Genomic DNA, 17,484 nt, shown 5'->3' with positions numbered 1-17,484 from the left:
GAGGAGATCACAGGGAATGGCTTCCAAAGCCATGTCTCCCCATGGGTTCCTTTTGTTTAGGGTTAGGATAAATACTTAGATAGGCAAGCCTTGTCATCATATGTACAGGTGGGCACAAGGTCACGCATGCACCTTAAGGAAACATGCTGATAAACACATTCTATGCTGTGTCAATGAGGCTTGTGCTCCTCCTTGGGCTAGGATTTTAGTATTGACAGGAGATAAAGGTAATGGTAGGTCATTCCTGAGGTTACTCCCTAGTCCATTTGCATAGACGCTAGTGGGGGTGTAGCTCAAAAGGTCTAGGAGGTCTGGGCCCAGCAAGAGGTCTTGTCAGGTGGTTTCCGGCTTCTTTGGCCCGAGTTAAGAGGTAAGCGGGAAAGAAGAGTTCAAGGAAAAATGTGAGACAAAGGTTGGTGAGTACAAGCAGGTGAGAAGTAAATGTCAGGTCCAGCACCGGGCTATAAGGATGAGCAAAATCCAAATGGTGCTTTGTCTCATGGAACTCACAGTTTTGTCTTCCTGTCTGCAAGCAGTTTGCACCGTTGCAAGGAAGCCGAAGTGACGCCCACAAAACCTGTGGAAAATGGCAGATGGAACAGTGCTCTTCTAAACGCTCTGAGATGGTGAATGAGGAGAGCTTTAGGAAGTCAGGAAAGGGTGCTACCCGGGGTCAGTGATCAACATTATTTCCTGCCCAGACCTAGAGACACAACCTGTGCTCCGGGTCGGATCAAGGCCCCCACGGGCAGAGAGAGCAGGGGGCCTCGACCCACGATGTAGCGCGGGTTTGGAGATGCCCGCGTCGGAAGGGTTCCGGGAGCCGGCAGGGGGAGGCATTTGCGGTCTGGTGGGGTCCTGGCGGCTGCGGTGGCCACGTATCGGCCTCATCGGCTCTCAGGCCGCAGCCCAGCCTTGGGGAGACCGGGGCGCCGACCGGGGCGCCCCACTCACGGCCGGCGCGTGGGCTTCACCGGAGGCGACCAGCGGTCCTGAGACTCGGGCCCCAGGCCACGTGGGCACCTGGCCCCGCCCGGCCCCGCCTCCGCCCGCCCCCTCCGCGGCCCAACTCGGACGCAGTCGGGGTCCTGAGCGTCCGGCCCCCACGGCCGGCCGGCGGAGAGCCCGGCGCCGCCGCCTCCGCTCCGGCCCCCTCTCCGCTGCTCTCCGCTCCCGTGACGGGAAAAGTGGGCGCCGGCGGCGGCTCCCCCGCCCGGGGAGCGCGCTCCTCGCCGGCACGGGGCTGTGGGTCCTCGGCGCCCAGGGCTTCTGCGGCGGCGGCTCCGGAGGTGTCCCGCGGTCCCAGCGCCCCGCCCCGGGGACACCCTCGCCCGAAGCTGGGAGGCCGGGCTCCTGCCTTTCCTTTGCCCCTCTCCGAGCGCTCCCTATACTGAGCTGGGTAAGGCGAGGACGCGAACTGCGGACCCCTGAGACTGCTGGGCTCAAGATCGGAAGTCAGGCAAAGCCACCCGCCTGGAGCTGGAGGACTTAAGGCCAGTCAGCATCGCATGTGCTCTTGACCGGCGACTCCGCACACTTCTAAGATTTGCAGCGTTCAGGCTAAAACAGGAGCAGGAGGAGAGGAGAGGTGATGGGGTTGGAGGCAGACGCGAAGGGTGGAAAGACTTAGCGCCGGCTCGGTGTTCCTACGGAGAACGAGTAGATGGGGCTTCTGGAGTCAGGAAGTGCTGCACACTGGAACCAGTGCCCATCATCCACGAGAAGTGATCTTCCCTTCTAAACACCTACCTCCAGCCCGTCCAGTCCCCATCTACTTTTCTAAACCCTAACCCTGAAAACACTTCGGAGTGAGCTGACAGTGACACTTGTCCTCCTGCTCACAGGGCTGGGTGTCCCTGAAAGGCAGGCAAAGAATTGAGAACAACAAAGGGTCAGGACAGTGGAGATGGAAGAGTTAAATGTCATCTGGGCGGACTTGCCTTCCAGGGACTTTGCCTTTACTCCCCAGACCTTGCGAGATGGGCTCGAGATGGGCTCGAGTTAGACCAGAAAGGTTTGTGATCGTAGGGTAGTTTAGAGGGGATGTCTCACCTCGAAAGAGAGAAGTCAATGGACAGTCCATCCTTAGAGAATTCCCAGTTTCTGGACACTCACCACTTGCATTACAGGGAGAGAATTCTGCAGCTCTCCTACCAGCATGGGGGGTGTGGTCAGACCCAGAGCTTTCCAGCCTGTAGATGAGCCACTGTTTTTTGGTGTGATGAGTCCAAGGAAGCTAGGATATCCTAGTGACAACAACCCCCTGTTATCCCCTTTGTCTGACCTCCTCTAGTGAATAGCACAAATAGATACAGTCTTCCTCCTGCTTTGTGAAGGGAAGAATGAGATGGTTGGATTACAGGAGGCCCAAACTGGGGAGACTGGGTATAAATGGGCTTGTGCTAGACACAGAGCAGGTGGAAGCCAGCCCTTTTGGCCTCTGCAAGTGAAGTTTTGAATTTCTGAGGAAATTATGCATCTTCAAAATCTGCAAGAACTGTTACAATTTAAGCTGGTTGTGGAGACTTTAACTTACAGAAAGTTCAATTGGATGCAGTAGCTAAAGACCATTTTAAAATGTTCTCCAGGCATTGAGAACGTTAACACCAAATAAAAGTATCTTTCGTGGTGTTTTCAGTTGCCATGTAATTGCCAGGAACATCCCCAGAGAGGTGTCACTTTGAGTAGTTGGCTCATTGTCAGTTGATTCTGAAATTTGTGAACATTTAAAAATAACAGTTTACGTTTTCTGAATCCCTTTGGTGCCCAGGCATAGATTGCATTTAAGGCGAATCATGATTATAGCAGTTCCTAAACCATCAGTTTATTTTACTTGTTTTGAACTTCCAGTAAATATGTACTCTTTTGGATCCGGCCTCTTTTGCCCAGCATTATGTTTGTGAGATCCACCTGAAGCTATCCTTTTAGCAAGCAAATACTTGTTTGCTAGAGAGTAACATGGTCTTATGAATATCTTAGTTTGGTTTGAATTTGTTGGTATGGTATAACAGAACTAAAATGTCAAATATGTTTTCTCAAGCTCCCACTGTGCACTCAGACTCTGTGCTGGGCACTGGAGGGACATAGATGACAATGTTAGGAAAGCTGTTTCCCGGTATTTCTCAGTTTAATATGAGAGTCTTATTAACCAAAGACCATTACATTGTGATAAATACTGCAGAAGGTATGTGCAAGAGTGATAGGAACACAGAGCAGGTGGAGGCTCGCATTCTCCAGGGCATTGTCACAGAGAAGGTTAAGTATCTCCTAGTTTTTAAAGGATGAGTGACAGCTCACCAAATAGAAAGCCGAGATGGAAACTTGGAGGTTGGTACAAGAAAAACCTATGTTTAGATGGGTTTTGCCAACCAGCCCTGAGATGTGGTCTCTGTCTCAATTCAGATTTTTTTCTCCGTCACAGTGAGATGTTCTGCACTACCCACCCTCATGGGGCTCTGGGTGAGATCTAAAGAGATGTTATGACACACTTCTCGGGCTGGGAATGCTGTGTAGAGATAGTCATCATCATTAACTATTATTGGACTTGTCAACACATATTTAACACAACCCATGTGCCAGGAACTGCTCTAACGAGGGCACCGAGAATGGAAGATGTGGCTCTCCCACTATGGGTATATTTATGCCTTATGCTCTATACAAGATGCTCTACCCGAGAGTCTGGTAGTTTGTGCGAAGGGTAGATACAAGAGTGAGGAAACCAGTGAGGAAGGCAGGCAAATGTAGAACTCGGATATCTCTGCTGATGTTAATTTGCAGATGAGTAAAGGAGATGAATGAAGCAAATACAGATAAGTACTCAAATAGCAAAGGCAGTGTGGTTTGGAGAAAGTGGTATGGGCTTTGTTGCCAAATAGTGAGGGGGCTGAATCCAGACTTCAAGTTCTGCAGCCAGTGAATAAATTAATATTTGGGGGCAAGTAATTTAATCCCAATTAAATTAAATAAATCCCAATTAAATTCTGAAGCTTCAGAATTCACATCCTGAAATGGAGATTTGTAATTGTTAATTAAACGATGTTTGAAAATTCCTTGACATGGTTTTCTACTGGGTTATTTAACAAATAGATACTGAACATACACTGTGTGCTACGTGCTGAAGTACTGTGGTAACCAAGGACCAGGCTACTGTATGTATGTATGTATGTATGTATTTATAATTTACATCCAAGTTAGTTAGTATATAGTGCAATAATGTTTTCAGGAGTAGATTCCAGTGATTCATCCCCTATATGTAACACCCAGTGCTCATCCCGACAAGTGTCTTCCTTAATGCCCCTTACCTGTTTAGCCCATCTCCCCACCCACAGCCCCTCCAGCAACCTCTAGCTTGTTCTCTATTTAACAGTCTCTTACATTTTGTCCCCCTTCCTGTTTTTATATTATTTTTGCTTCCGTTCCATTATGTTCATCTGTTTTATATCTTAAATTCCTCATAGGAGTGAAGTCATATGTTTGTCTTTCTCTGACTTATTTTGCTTAGCATAATACACTCCACTTCCCTCCATGTTGTTGCAAATGGCAAGATTTCATTCTTTTTGATCGCTGAGTAATACTCCATTGTGTGTGTATACAACATCTTGTTTATCCATTCATCTGTCAATGGACATTTGGGCATTTTCCATACTTTGGCTATTGTCGATAGCACTAATATAAACATTGGGGTGCGTGTGCCCTTCCAAGTAGCACACCTGTGCCCCTTGGATAAATACCTAGTAGTGCAATTGCTGGGTTGTAGGTAGTTCTATTTTTAATTTTTTGAGGAACCTCCATATTGTTTTCCAGAGTGACTGCACCAGGTTGCATTCCCACGAACAATGCAAAAGAGATCCTCTTTTCTCTGCATCCTCACCAACATCTGTTGTTGCCTGAGTTGCTATTTTAGCCATTCTGACAGGTGTAAGGTGGTATCTCATTGTGGTTTTGACTTGTATTTCCCTGATGAAGAGTGATGTTGAGCGTTTTTTTTCATGTGTCATTTGGTCATCTGGATGTCTTCTTTGGCGAAGTGTCTATTATGTCTTTTGGCCATTTCTTCACTGGATGATTTGTTTTTTGGGCGTTGAGTTTGAGAAGTTCTTTATAGATTTTGGATACTGATGCTTAATCTGATATGTCCTTTGCAAATAACTTCTCCCATTCCGTTGGTTGCCTTTTAGTTTTTGCTGATTGTTTCCTTCCCTGTCAGGCTACTGTTTCCGTGGAGTTTCTTTTGTAGAGACAGAAAATAAGTTAACAGTGAACTTGGGGCTCCTTAGTTATTATATGGGTTAATACGTTGAGCAAAGAAGAATGTTGAGCAAATGAGTTGGGGGTGATTCTGGGCTGATGAGGAGAAAGAAAATGCATGCCAAGGAATTTCTTGCTGGGTCAGTGTTCCATGTATCATGGTATTTGTATGCTGCTAAGTGTAGCAGTGGTAGTGTCACATCTCTGATGACATTTTTGAGGATGACATTTAAATTCTCTGTAGCTGTTTTATTACTTAGATGCAGAATGTTGTAGCCCTCGAAACTACACACAACTGAGAATGTTCTCTATAGCTTGTGATTGAAAATGTGGACTTGACCTGGCTTACCCCAGAGTATCGCCTTCAGCACTCTCATCAAGAAGGTAATTGGGCCGTCTCATGGGAGGGCATCTTCTATCATCTGGTGCCTTCCAGGAAGTAACTGGCTTTGTGCTGGGAAAAAATGCAAAATGAGCTGCTTCCCTGATGAGTCTGTCCAACAGAGGTCCTAGTGAAGGAAAGGTGTTCATTTTTTTTTTTTAAGGTGTCCATTTTCTGAGGGTGGAATTGTGTCTCATAAATTTGATTAGGTTTGTTTGTTTATTTATATTTATAGAGCACAAATGAGTCAAGGACAGAGAGAAGGGGAGAGAGAGAGAAGCAGAGAGAGAGAGGGATAGAGAGAGAAGCAGGGCTCCCCCAAAGCGGGGCTTAGGCTCACCTGAAGCGGGTCTCCAGTTTCCCTGATGCAGGGCTCAAACTCAAGAACCATGAGATTGTGACCTGAGCTGAAGTCAGATGCTTAACTGACTGAGCCACCCAGGAGTCCCTGATTAGGTTTTTTTTTAAAAAATTGGGGCATGGGGTACATAGGTGGCTCAGTCTGTCTAGCTTTTGACTTCAGCTCAGGTCATGATTTCGCTGCTTGTGAGTTCAAGCCCCTCATCGGGCTCTGTGCTGACAGCTTGGAGCTTGAGGCCTGCTTCAGATTCTGTGCCCATCTGCCCCTCTCCTGCTCACGCTCTATCTGTCTCTCTCTTTATCTCTCAAATGTAAAATAAGACATAAAACATATTTTTAAAAAATTGAGGCATAATTCATGTGTTATATTAGTTTCAGGGGGGTACAACATAATGATTCAGTATTTGTATACATTGTAAAATGATCATCACTTGTCTACTTAACATCTGCCATCATACATAGTTAACAAATTTTTTTTCTTGGGATGAGAAATTTTAAGATCCGTTCTCTTAACAACTTTCAAATATGCAATACAGTGTTATTAACTATAGTCACCGTGTTGTATATTACATCCTCATGGCATTTATTTTATAACTGGAAATTTGTACCTTTTGAACTCCTTGCCCATTTTAGCCGCTCCCCACCTGTCAACTACCAATATGTCCTGTGTACCTATGAGATTTTTATTTTCTTTTAGATTCCACATATAAATGAGGTCCTACGATACTGGCCTTTCCCCATCTTGTTTTGCTTAGCATAATGCCCTCAAGGTCTATCCATGTTGCTGCAAATTGCAAGATTTCATTCTTTTTTATGGCTGGATGATATTCCCTTGTACATATATACCACATTTTTCTCTATCCATTCAGCATTAGTGGACCCTTGGGTTTCTTCCATGCCTTGGCTATTGTAAATAATGCTGCAATGAACATGAAGGTACATCTATCTCTTTGAGTTAGTGTTTTTGTTTTCTTTGGATAGATATCCAGAAATAGTCACTACATACTATTATTTTTGTTGTTTTGTAATGCAAACTGGCTTTAAGTTTTGCTTCTGCATGGTTAAATTCTTCATTCTTATTAATTGAAGTGGGGGATGGGAAGAAAGCAGCCATGACTTTCCTGGGAAATATTTGGAAAAGCTTCCTAGTAGTTTACATCTGTAATGGAATTATCCTCTACTTGACCTTAAGACTAGAGACATTTGCTTAGGTCCATAGGTGGTTTTATGATCTATTTGCCTTGAATAAGTTTTGAGCTTTGGCCACCATCTTCCATGGTGAAGGCTCAAACCTAAGAATGAAAAGCCCATACCCTGAGGATGGCAGAACAGAAGGACACAAAGAACTCAGATTTTTGAAAATGATGAGTTGCTGCACTGAATCTCTGATCTTCAAACTCCCTGTTGAAGTAAACACAAATGTCTTTATTATTTAATCCCCTGTTAATAAGCTTTGTACAATTAACTTCCTGTTGAATACATCCTAATTGACACAGGTTCCTGATGATATATGTCTTCATCTTATTTTCTCTCTCCAGTGTTGGCTCTTGAGATTATAAGGAACTGAAGAGAAGCAAAGATCCATTTGGAGTGTTTTGAACAGCATCTGAGCATGCTGATAACTTTTAGTGATTGTAAAACTTATATGTTGACCTATTTTGAATTACTTTTTCCTTCTCCTGATTCAGTCAAGCAGGACAGGAGCTTCTATGTAAATATCTCCATGTCCCTCAGTGGCATCTGAGGTGAGCTTATGTTTATTCAACAAAAAAGGCACATACTGTTATGCACAGTTAATAAATTTAGGACTGCTATTCACTGTACAAAAGTAATTACTCTTGGGTTCAACGGTGAGCTGCCGTGAGCTTCCTGGGAGCATTTCAAATAGGATTATACTAGCAAAAATGAGGTCACTCAGAGCCTTTTAGGAACTTGTCATTTGAATTCATAGAGGTCTGCCCTTTTTTCTCTTTGCTGTTGATCTCTGCCCCAAACAATTAGGCAATTCGACTGGCAAGAGGGCTCCCAGGAACTAGATTTCAGTTTCCTGAAGTGGGGATGAGGGAATCACTACGAGAAATCAGAGGGCCCACACAGTGATGGGTAATTAAGCATTCTGAGAATGAAGAATTGAAATGTGCTGTGTGGTAAGGGCATGATGCTTGAAGTGCTTTGAATTTATGGACCACTAATGCAGAGTGGCTAGTGTTCTCCTTACTACCTTCTAATAAATTTAACCTGCGCTCAGATTCCCAAACCCCACCCTGTCACGGTGCAGCCCTTACCTATTTTGTGACCCCCCCCCCCCAGGTTATTGTCATCTGGTGGTTTAAGAAACTTGGAAAATGGAAAATGAGAAACTCAAATAGGCTACTGATAAATCTTATCTATGTAACTATTCTGTTAATCTGCCCTGCGTATCTATTCACCTACATACTTAATGTGTTTTCTCAACCCACTCAACACTCCTACACTGCTTACCTAACCTAACCTGCGTTCTCACCATACTGACCCATTTATCTTTTCAAAACATAAAGATCACCTATCAATGAAATGGATGAAATTCTCCACTTGAGGACTTTGCTTGATGTTACCTTAAACTTGACTTGAAGGGCTTTAGCTCAAGTTAATGGGTTATTTGTTTTGTTGTTGTCATGGTTTAGGAAGCAGTCCTTACTATGATTCTCATCAGGAGGACGTGCAGATGTGACTTGTGTCGGATCCTTTGACAGACAATCATGACGATGATAATGATGGTGTTGGAGTTGATTATGAAGAGGTTGAAGAAATTGTCTCTGAGGTTGTAGAAGATTTTCAATTTAACTTCATGCGGAATGATTTACTTATTTATTTACTGTCTATTATTTATTTACAGTCTTATTTACTTATTTATTTGAATGTATGCATTTCCCCTCCATGCCTGCTATTTCCTTCTATTACCTATCAGGTGTTTACTACATGTCAGTGTGTGCTCAGCCCAATGCTAGGTGATATAATAGGAGGCACATTTGGGTTTCAAAGAAATGAAGGCCCAATCCCTGATGAGAGAAACTTGATTTTTGTTTCAACCAAAGAAAGACATCCTTGGAATATTATACTGGGTTGAATAGTGTAACTCCTAAAATTCATGTTCACCTGGAACTTGTCAATGTTACATCATTTAGAAATAGAGCCTTTGCGGACGTAACCAAGTTAAGATGAAGTCTTACTGGATTAGAGGGTAATTTAGACACTATATCTGTATATCACTGTGCTTTCCTAAAAAATGGTAACAATTTGTACACCTGCCAGCAGTAGATACATATGTAGGTGCTAATTTTATTGCATCTTTATTTATATTGGGGGGTATTACCAATGACAAATATTGCTATGATCTTCCTGGGTGAAAAACAATACCTTAATGTTTTAGTTTTCAATTCTGTGATTACTAGTGAGAATAATATTTTCCCCCTTTTCTGTTGGTATTTCCGTTGATTTTTCTGTTCACCAGGCAGGAATGTAAAATAAATATATAAACATGGGATGAGCTCTTTAGGAAGATTACAAGTCCAAAATCACTACACCTGTTTGAACAGACTGGGCAGCTTGATGAAATCATGTCGGGGCCGGGGGTTCAAGAGGTATAGATGCAATACAGTCCTCAATCCTGAGGTGTTTTTTTTTTTTTTAATTCTTCCTGGGAGAAAAGAAATGCAGAAGGAAACATGCTGTGCCTGCAAATGCGAAGTTTGAAGTGGCAGAATCAGGGACTCCTGGGGGGCTCAGTTGGTTAAGTGTCCAACTCTTGGTTTTGGCTCAGGTCATGATCTCATGGTTTCATGGGGTCCGGCTCTGTGCTGGTGGCACGGAGCCTGCTTGTGATTCTCTCTCTCCTCTCTCTCACTCTCTCTCTCTCTCTCTCTCTCTTTCTCTGCCCCTCCCCGACTCACAGTCTCTGTCTCTCTCAAAATTAAATACATAAACAAACTTAAAAAGAATTTTAAAGTGGCAGAAACAGCAAGGAAAAATTCTTTCTTTTATAGGTTTTGCTTTGATGTTCTTGTTTCTTTTCTTAAAAATTTTTTTAATGTTTGTTCATTTTTCAGAGAGAGAGACAGAGCACGAGCAGAGGAGGGGCAAAGAGAGAGGGAGACACAGAATCCGAAGCAGGTTCCAGGCTCCGAGCTTCAGCACAGAGTCTGATATGGGGCTTGAACCCAAGAACCGGGAGATCATGACCTGAGCCAAAGTCGGATGCTTAACCGACTGAGCCACCCAGGCTCCCCTTGTTTCTTTTCTTACATCTTTTGTTCCCATCTTAGCAAACTAATCTCCATAATATTTCTCTAATGGTCACTTTCTTATGAGTGCCTTTTAAGAACCGACAAGTTTTAGCCCAACCTTTTCCTTCCTTCATCTCAAAGGTCTTGGAATCCAACCTTGTGGCTTCTCAAAGCTGATTTTTTTGCCAGTGGATGGCAGCCTATTGCTTTCAAGAGAGACAGTTGTAAATGTGTTTAGAGGGCAGGGTGGGAGTGGAGGGAGCATGGTGGGTAAGAGATAACTGGAATTCTGGGGCAGATAAATAAGACTTGCATCACCGTGATAACAAGATCAATTTGGCAGTTTGTTTGAACAACTTTAAATGATGACTGATTTATAAAAATATATACTGCAAAAGCTTTAGGATTCCTTCTGGGAAGTTTTGGGGGGGAGTATCCTACTGAAGAAAAGGTTTGTTATAAATATATTTTTTCTACTTCCAAACTCTCAGAAAGATATTTGATTTCACCAGAAAATACGGGCACCTGACATTCCCCTGCCATGCCACTAGGACTTCGTCACCTTGAGTCAGAAGGTAAGAAATAATGAAGTAATCTCAGTCTCTTCTTGCTAAGACTAAGGTTTGCATAAAGCTTGTGACCATTTCACCCATGTTCTAAATAGTGGGCCTGTGTGGAAAGGGAAGAGTTCTTCTCAATTCCCGAAGGAAAGGAAGTTTTGATCATTCTATTAAACAGTGTGGGTGAATTGAGGAAGTAGAAACCCCAGGGCTATAAAGGTCCATACACTGGCTAATGAAATCAAGTTTGTCTTTGCTTGAGCTGTTCTAGGAGGAAGTAAGGAACCTTAGAACATAGAAAGGGTGCAGATGGTGAAGATATAAGCTGGGGTTCTCAATCCCAATTTATCACTGGTCAGTTGAGGGATTGGATGCATCCCTGAATTCTCTCTGGGCACCAGGTTTTCAACGGCAAAATAAGAAGGTTAGACTGGATGGTCTTCTGGGCCAATTCCTGCTCTAAAATTCCAGGAGGCTTCTATCTTTTCCGTCTTTAGCTTCTCCCTGCAATCCAACCCCATTGTCTTCAAATATTAATCTTTCCTTAAAATAGGCTCAGGATACATAATGTGTTGTGTATTTTCTTCACATTTCTCTCACTGGGAACATCAGCATATCCCTTACCTTGATTTTTCCATGAGTATTTTGTTGCACTGGAGGGTTCCTCTGGTGAGAAAGTCAGTGACCTCAGAAAGTATCCTCATTGACTTTGTGTGCTTCTTTTAACCAGCTGAGAGAGCCTTCTGAGTTGCCTGCTCAGGTTGCTAAAAAGCAATTCATTTATTCAACAAGTTTTCAGTGAGTACGTACTGAGCTCCAGGTCCCTTGCCATGTGCAATAGTGCTGCCCAAGGACCATTTGAGAATTTACCTTTCTCTTGCCTAAATATGAGTCTGTCTACATAGGTGGAAGACCTTCAGATTTTTAGAACTTCTCCAGAGGCAGTAGGTACAAGACCCTTTCCCACAGACTCCAATGCCCAGAAAACACCATGCTCTAAAGACGAGTGGGGTTGAATCCTACGCAAAGAGAACCTTTTTTTAATCTGCACAAAAACATCTTATGGGATGTTGTGGCTCTGATTCCCAGGGTCTAAGCATCTAAGATTTTATTTCCTTCCCTTCATCTTCTTGGATTCTTTCTCATTTTCATCTTTAATTTTTTTATTTTTTGAGAGAGAGAGAGAGAGCACGCGCACGTGGGGGAGGGACAGAGGGAGAGGGAGAATCCCAAGCATGCTCTACACCGGGCACAGAGCCCGACGTGGGGCTTGATCCCATGAGTGAGATCATGACCTGAGCTGAAATCAAGAGGTGGATGCTCAACCAGGTCACCCAGGTACCACTCATTTTTATCTTCCCTCCTACAAAAGAGAATTTTTTTCCCATTCTGGACCCTTCCTCTTGTAACTCCTTTTCCTTGGTAAAAAATGCTCAAAAATGCATTCAAGTTTAAATTTTTATGAAGCACTTGGTTTATTATACTCATAAATCCTCTTTTGGTTTGCAAAACATTTGCAGTAAATGTGATGAGTTCATATGGAAATTAAGGTACCACTACATCTTTTGTTTTGTTTTGTTTTATTTTATTTCTCTGTTCCCAAAAGTGTTACTCTTATACTGGGCATGTGTCTTGACTAGACACTCATGTCAGTTTATTTTATTTTATTTTATTTTATTTTATTTTATTTTATTTTATTTTATTTATTCTATTCTATTCTGTTTTGTTTTATTTTATTTTATTTTATTTATTTTATTAAATATAATTTGTCAGATTGGTTTCCATACAACACCCAGTACTCATCCCAACAGGTGCCCTCCTCAATGCCCATCACCCACTTTCCCCTCTCCCCCACCCCCCATCAGCCCTCAGTTTGTTCTCAGTATTTAAGAGTCTCTTATGGTTTGCCTCCCTCCCTCTCTGTAACGTTTTTTCCCTCCCCTTCCCCTCTCCCATGGTTCTCTGTTAAGTTTCTCAGGATCCACATATGAGTGAAAACGCACTACATTTTTTTAATTAGACATATATGTAAAAGGAAACAAGTGTCTACTGGAATGGAAGAAGGTTTGGGTCTGGAGGAGCATTTTCCTCCATTGTTTTCATAGGTTTACTTGGAGCCCGTTTGCTCACAGCGTCCTTTGTGCTAAGCACTCCCCTCCTTAGAAAGACAGGGGAGGGATCTGGCCTTTTCTGCACTGGGTGGGTAATTTATTCAAAATCCTCTGCCTCTGCCACTGATATGTTTGATGTCACAGGCAAGGAAAGCAGTTTTTAGCTTCCTAAGGAGAATAGCAGAGGCCTGTCCGTTTGCCCACTGTCGTTTTCAACCATGGCTACACATTAGAATCACCCGGGTGCTTTACAAAGTCTCATATATGGTCTCCACTGCAGAGTAATACAGGGCAATTGTAATCTCTGCAAGTGGAGTTAGGACATCAGTATTTCTTTAAAAGCTCCGCAGAGGGCACCTGGGTGGCGCAGTCGGTTAAGCATCCGACTTCAGCCAGGTCACGATCTTGCGGTCCGTGAGTTCGAGCCCACGTCAGGCTCTGGGCTGATGGCTGGGAGCCTGGAGCCTGTTTCCGATGCTGTGTCTCCCTCTCTCTCTGCCCCTCCCCCATTCATGCTCTGTTTCTCTCTGTACCAAAAATAAATAAAAAACGTTAAAAGCTCCGCAGAAACTGTGCAGTTAGATTGAGGACCAATGGCCTGTGTTTTCCTAGGGTTACAACACAGACTAACTTATGAGCAAGGATGGGCCAAATTGAAGTGGTTCAGTTCTGTCCTTTTATCACACAGACACACATGAGCATCACTCATTTGGTATGGGACACAAATAGGGAGTTTCGGTGACAGACACACATGGAGATTGCAGACACACACAACCTTGATGAGAGACACATCACAGACAGAGGCGTGTGCCCCCCCCCCCCCCAACACAGTTAGAGATTACAGCTCCTGACACACATTTAGACATATATGCTGGCAGAAAGACACAATCCTAGAATTTAGTAGAAAAAAGGAGTATAGTCATAGACATACACGCTTTCACAACATAGACACAGAGATACATGCTCACAGATATGCGTAGATATGGTTTCATGGAGAGACACATAGCTACACCCAAAAAGAGACACAAGACAAGAACTCACATGTGTACATGTAGACCAAGATACCCACAGAGATGCACAGAAGTTGACAGAGACCTGTGTTTACGGAGATATGGAGAGGTGCATGGAGGCACATTCAGAGACCATGCAGCAAAGAGACACATGCTCAGAGGTGCACGTTAGTAACTTTCAGAACTTTTTTGGTGTAATATTTTGAAGCACCATTGAAGATTTGCTTCCTATTCACAGAAGTGCTTTTGCCTGGGCCTGTTTTCAGGTAGTCATGAGGCATGGGGCGTGAAAGCTGTGTAGCCTTAGAGGAGGGAACACATTAGCTTTCAACAGAAATAGATCCTTCTGAGAAGTTTTCCTTCTTATGACTCTACAGTTTTGGGGAAGGAATAACAATAATAACAATACAATAACAATGGAATGGCCACTTTGGGCTATTTTGTCTGGAGAATGGAACAAAAGATCCACGATGCCTTACAGTCTACCCATGAACTCAAACCTATCATTTGTAATGAGCTTTACATGTATAATGTCATTAGGTCTCCAAAGGAACCCAGTAGGCTGAATTCTATATATCCTTATTTTGTAGGTGTGGAAACTCAGGCACAGAGAGGTTAGTTAAGTAATGTTCTCTGGGTCACTCAGCTAGTAGGCCAAAATTCTTGTCTTACTTGAGTCTCTGCTCCTTACCACCCTGACACTGCTTTTCCAACTAAGAGGGAGTTGTAATTTGAATGTTCTTACTTTAAAGGTGAGAAGACAGAGTCAGAGAGGAGGCCAAGCACCTCAGGTAGGAATCTTTAGGGATAAACTCAAGTTTTGAATCTGAGTGTCTGGCTCCTGCTCAAAGCCTAGCTTCACTGCGGAGGCAGTCCTTTGGTTCATTCCTCAGTCTATAAGTGAACTTGATACTGGGAGTTTGGGGATTCTCAGGGTAAGGACCCAGAACTACAAATAAACAACACTGACCATGCCACAGCTTTCCTCAGAGGCAGGATTTTCTTCTAAAAGATGAAAGGGTTGGAGGCATTTTCTACTTCTCTCTACTCCTCTGTTTGTGTCTCTAGGAACTGGGCATCTGCTGTTTGTAGTACCTAGACCTCTGGTACCTAAAAACTCTTGAATTTCAGTTTGTCCTGGCAGACTATCCAGAATGTGTCCTGGCATCACAGCCCTGGAAAGAAACGACCTGGCTTTGGGAGGATCTGTTTTCTAAGCATGCCTCACTGGAATGACAAACAGTTACTGGATGGGCAGCCATCTTGGTTGTAGTGCTTTGTGGGATCTGCTCCATTCCTCTTCTTAGCACCTGACTGTGGATGGGACTGTAGTGCAGGTGTGCATATGATGTCTGCTGTCAGTCAACAGTCAGTCACGGGTATATGGAGCATTTATCATAAGCTTCTTCCTGTGACGGCTTCTGTGGTGGTTACTAAATGGGTGTTCCTATACTCAAGGGGTTTATGATTTAATTGAAGAGATGATTAAACTGATCAACTAGTAAGAAATAGTCAAACCAGAGGTTAGAGATTGGTAGTGGAATGGCTGATTCTGACGAGGAGATAACCACCCACCCCTGAAATACACACACATAATGCTTTAAAAATATCTTGACATGAGTTGGCAATTTTTAAATGTCAGAATATCTCACATAAAAAATTTTGAATTCCTGGGGCACCTGGGTGGCTCAGTCAGTCGAGTGTCCAACTTTGATATCAGCTCAGGTCATGATCCTGCCGTTGTGGGATTGAGCCCTGTGTCAGGCTCTGAGCTGAGCGTGGAGTCTACTTGGGATTCTCTCTCTCTCCCTCTCTCTGTCCCTCCCCTGCTCACACACACACTCTCTCTCAAAATAAATAAACATTAACATTTTTTTTTGAATTCCTGTGTTCTATTGAAAAAAAAAATAGATCTAGCCGTGCTGAGCTTACGTACCACATAGAAATAATTGACTAGAGCTGAGTAGCAACTCCCCTTGAAACAAGACTATGCTATACCATTCTCTTTATAGTCTTTAATTCCAGCCCTCTTGGTTCATTAAGATTATCTGCTTGAATGTTTGCAGCTGTCTAATTCACAACGGTGCATAGGCATTCATTAACAGCAAAGCTCAGTGATAAATGTCTTAGGAAGTTGAGGAGGGAAAGTCATTGAGGGCTCGAGTAGTCAAGGTAAGCTTCATTAAGGAAGTGGTAACTAAGCTGAACTATAAAAAAATCAGTATCAAGGTAAGGGGATGCAGTGTGGGAACGTACTTGTGAGTAAGGTGCATGAAAAACAGTACAACAGTTAAGTAGAATTAAATTCTGAACGATTAAGGGCCTAAATGTGAAAAGCAAAATTTTTGAACATTTAGAAGAAAATACAGAGACTATTTTATTAGAACTGGGAACGGGTGCCTGGGTGGCTTAGTCGGTTAAGTGTCTGACTTCGGCTCAGGTCATGATCTCCCAGTTCATGAGTTTGGGCCCCACGTTGGGCTCGGTGTTGACAGCTCGGTGTTGACAGCAGAGCCTTGAGCCTGCTTCAGATTCTGTGTCTCCCTCTCTCTCTGCCCCTCCCCAGCTCACACTCTGTCTCTATCACTGTCTCCCTCTCTCAAAAAAAAGAGCTGGGAAGAATTTATTTTAATCATCCAAAAAGCCAAGACCATAAAGGAAAATATTAAGAAGTTTGACTTCAGTAAATTAAAAAAAAGTGTCTATCTAAAAATATAGAAAAAAAAGTCAAAAGGCAAGCTGAAGACAAGGAGAGTATTTTTAATGCATAGAATAGAGGATAAGTATCTATAATTTATTAAATAAAAACTTACAAATCAGTAAGAAAAAGACAAACAGCCCCATGGAAATGTGTAAAATATATATGAACATTTCATTGACAGAAAGGAAACAGTGGCCAATAAATAATGAGAAGATACTCAAGAATTTTATTTCGGAAATGCAAAGTAAAACAATCATGATATATTATTTCATATCGTATTGGCACAAATTTTAAATTTTTTAAAGTTTATTTATTTTGAGGAGGAAGGGGCAGAAAGCAGGAGAGAGAATTCCAAGCACTCAGTGTGGAGCCCATTGTGGGGCTTGATCTCACCACTGTGAAATCATGAGCAGAGCCAAAATGAAGAGTCAGACACTTAACCAACTGAGCCAAGCAGGTGCCCCCATTTTGGCACACATTTTAAAATGTGGCAATTCCAAGGCGTTAGTAAGGATTTTGAAAATTGGCACTTTTCACATACTTCTTAAGGGAAAGGGACTTGGTACAAATCTGAGGAGAATATACCTTGTATTAAATTCTTGTTGAAATGTCTAACAACAGCATGAAGGACTAGAGAAGGAATGGAAGGATATTGTTCTAAGGTTCTTATGTCATACATGAAGGGCTATAATATTTGAAGATAGACTATGACATGATAAAGGTGGGTATTTTGACTATAGAGCAACCACAAACAAAACAAAACAAGGACGTATGGTTAAGAAGCCAAAGTCAGGGCACCTGGATGGCTTAGTCAGTTAAGCGTCCGACTTCAGCTCAGGTCATGATCTCAC

The sequence above is a fragment of the Prionailurus bengalensis genome, chromosome D2, assembly GCF_016509475.1.
Source record: "Prionailurus bengalensis isolate Pbe53 chromosome D2, Fcat_Pben_1.1_paternal_pri, whole genome shotgun sequence".
NCBI classification, from domain to species: Eukaryota; Metazoa; Chordata; class Mammalia; order Carnivora; family Felidae; genus Prionailurus; species Prionailurus bengalensis.
This window is presented reverse-complemented; position numbering follows the sequence as displayed.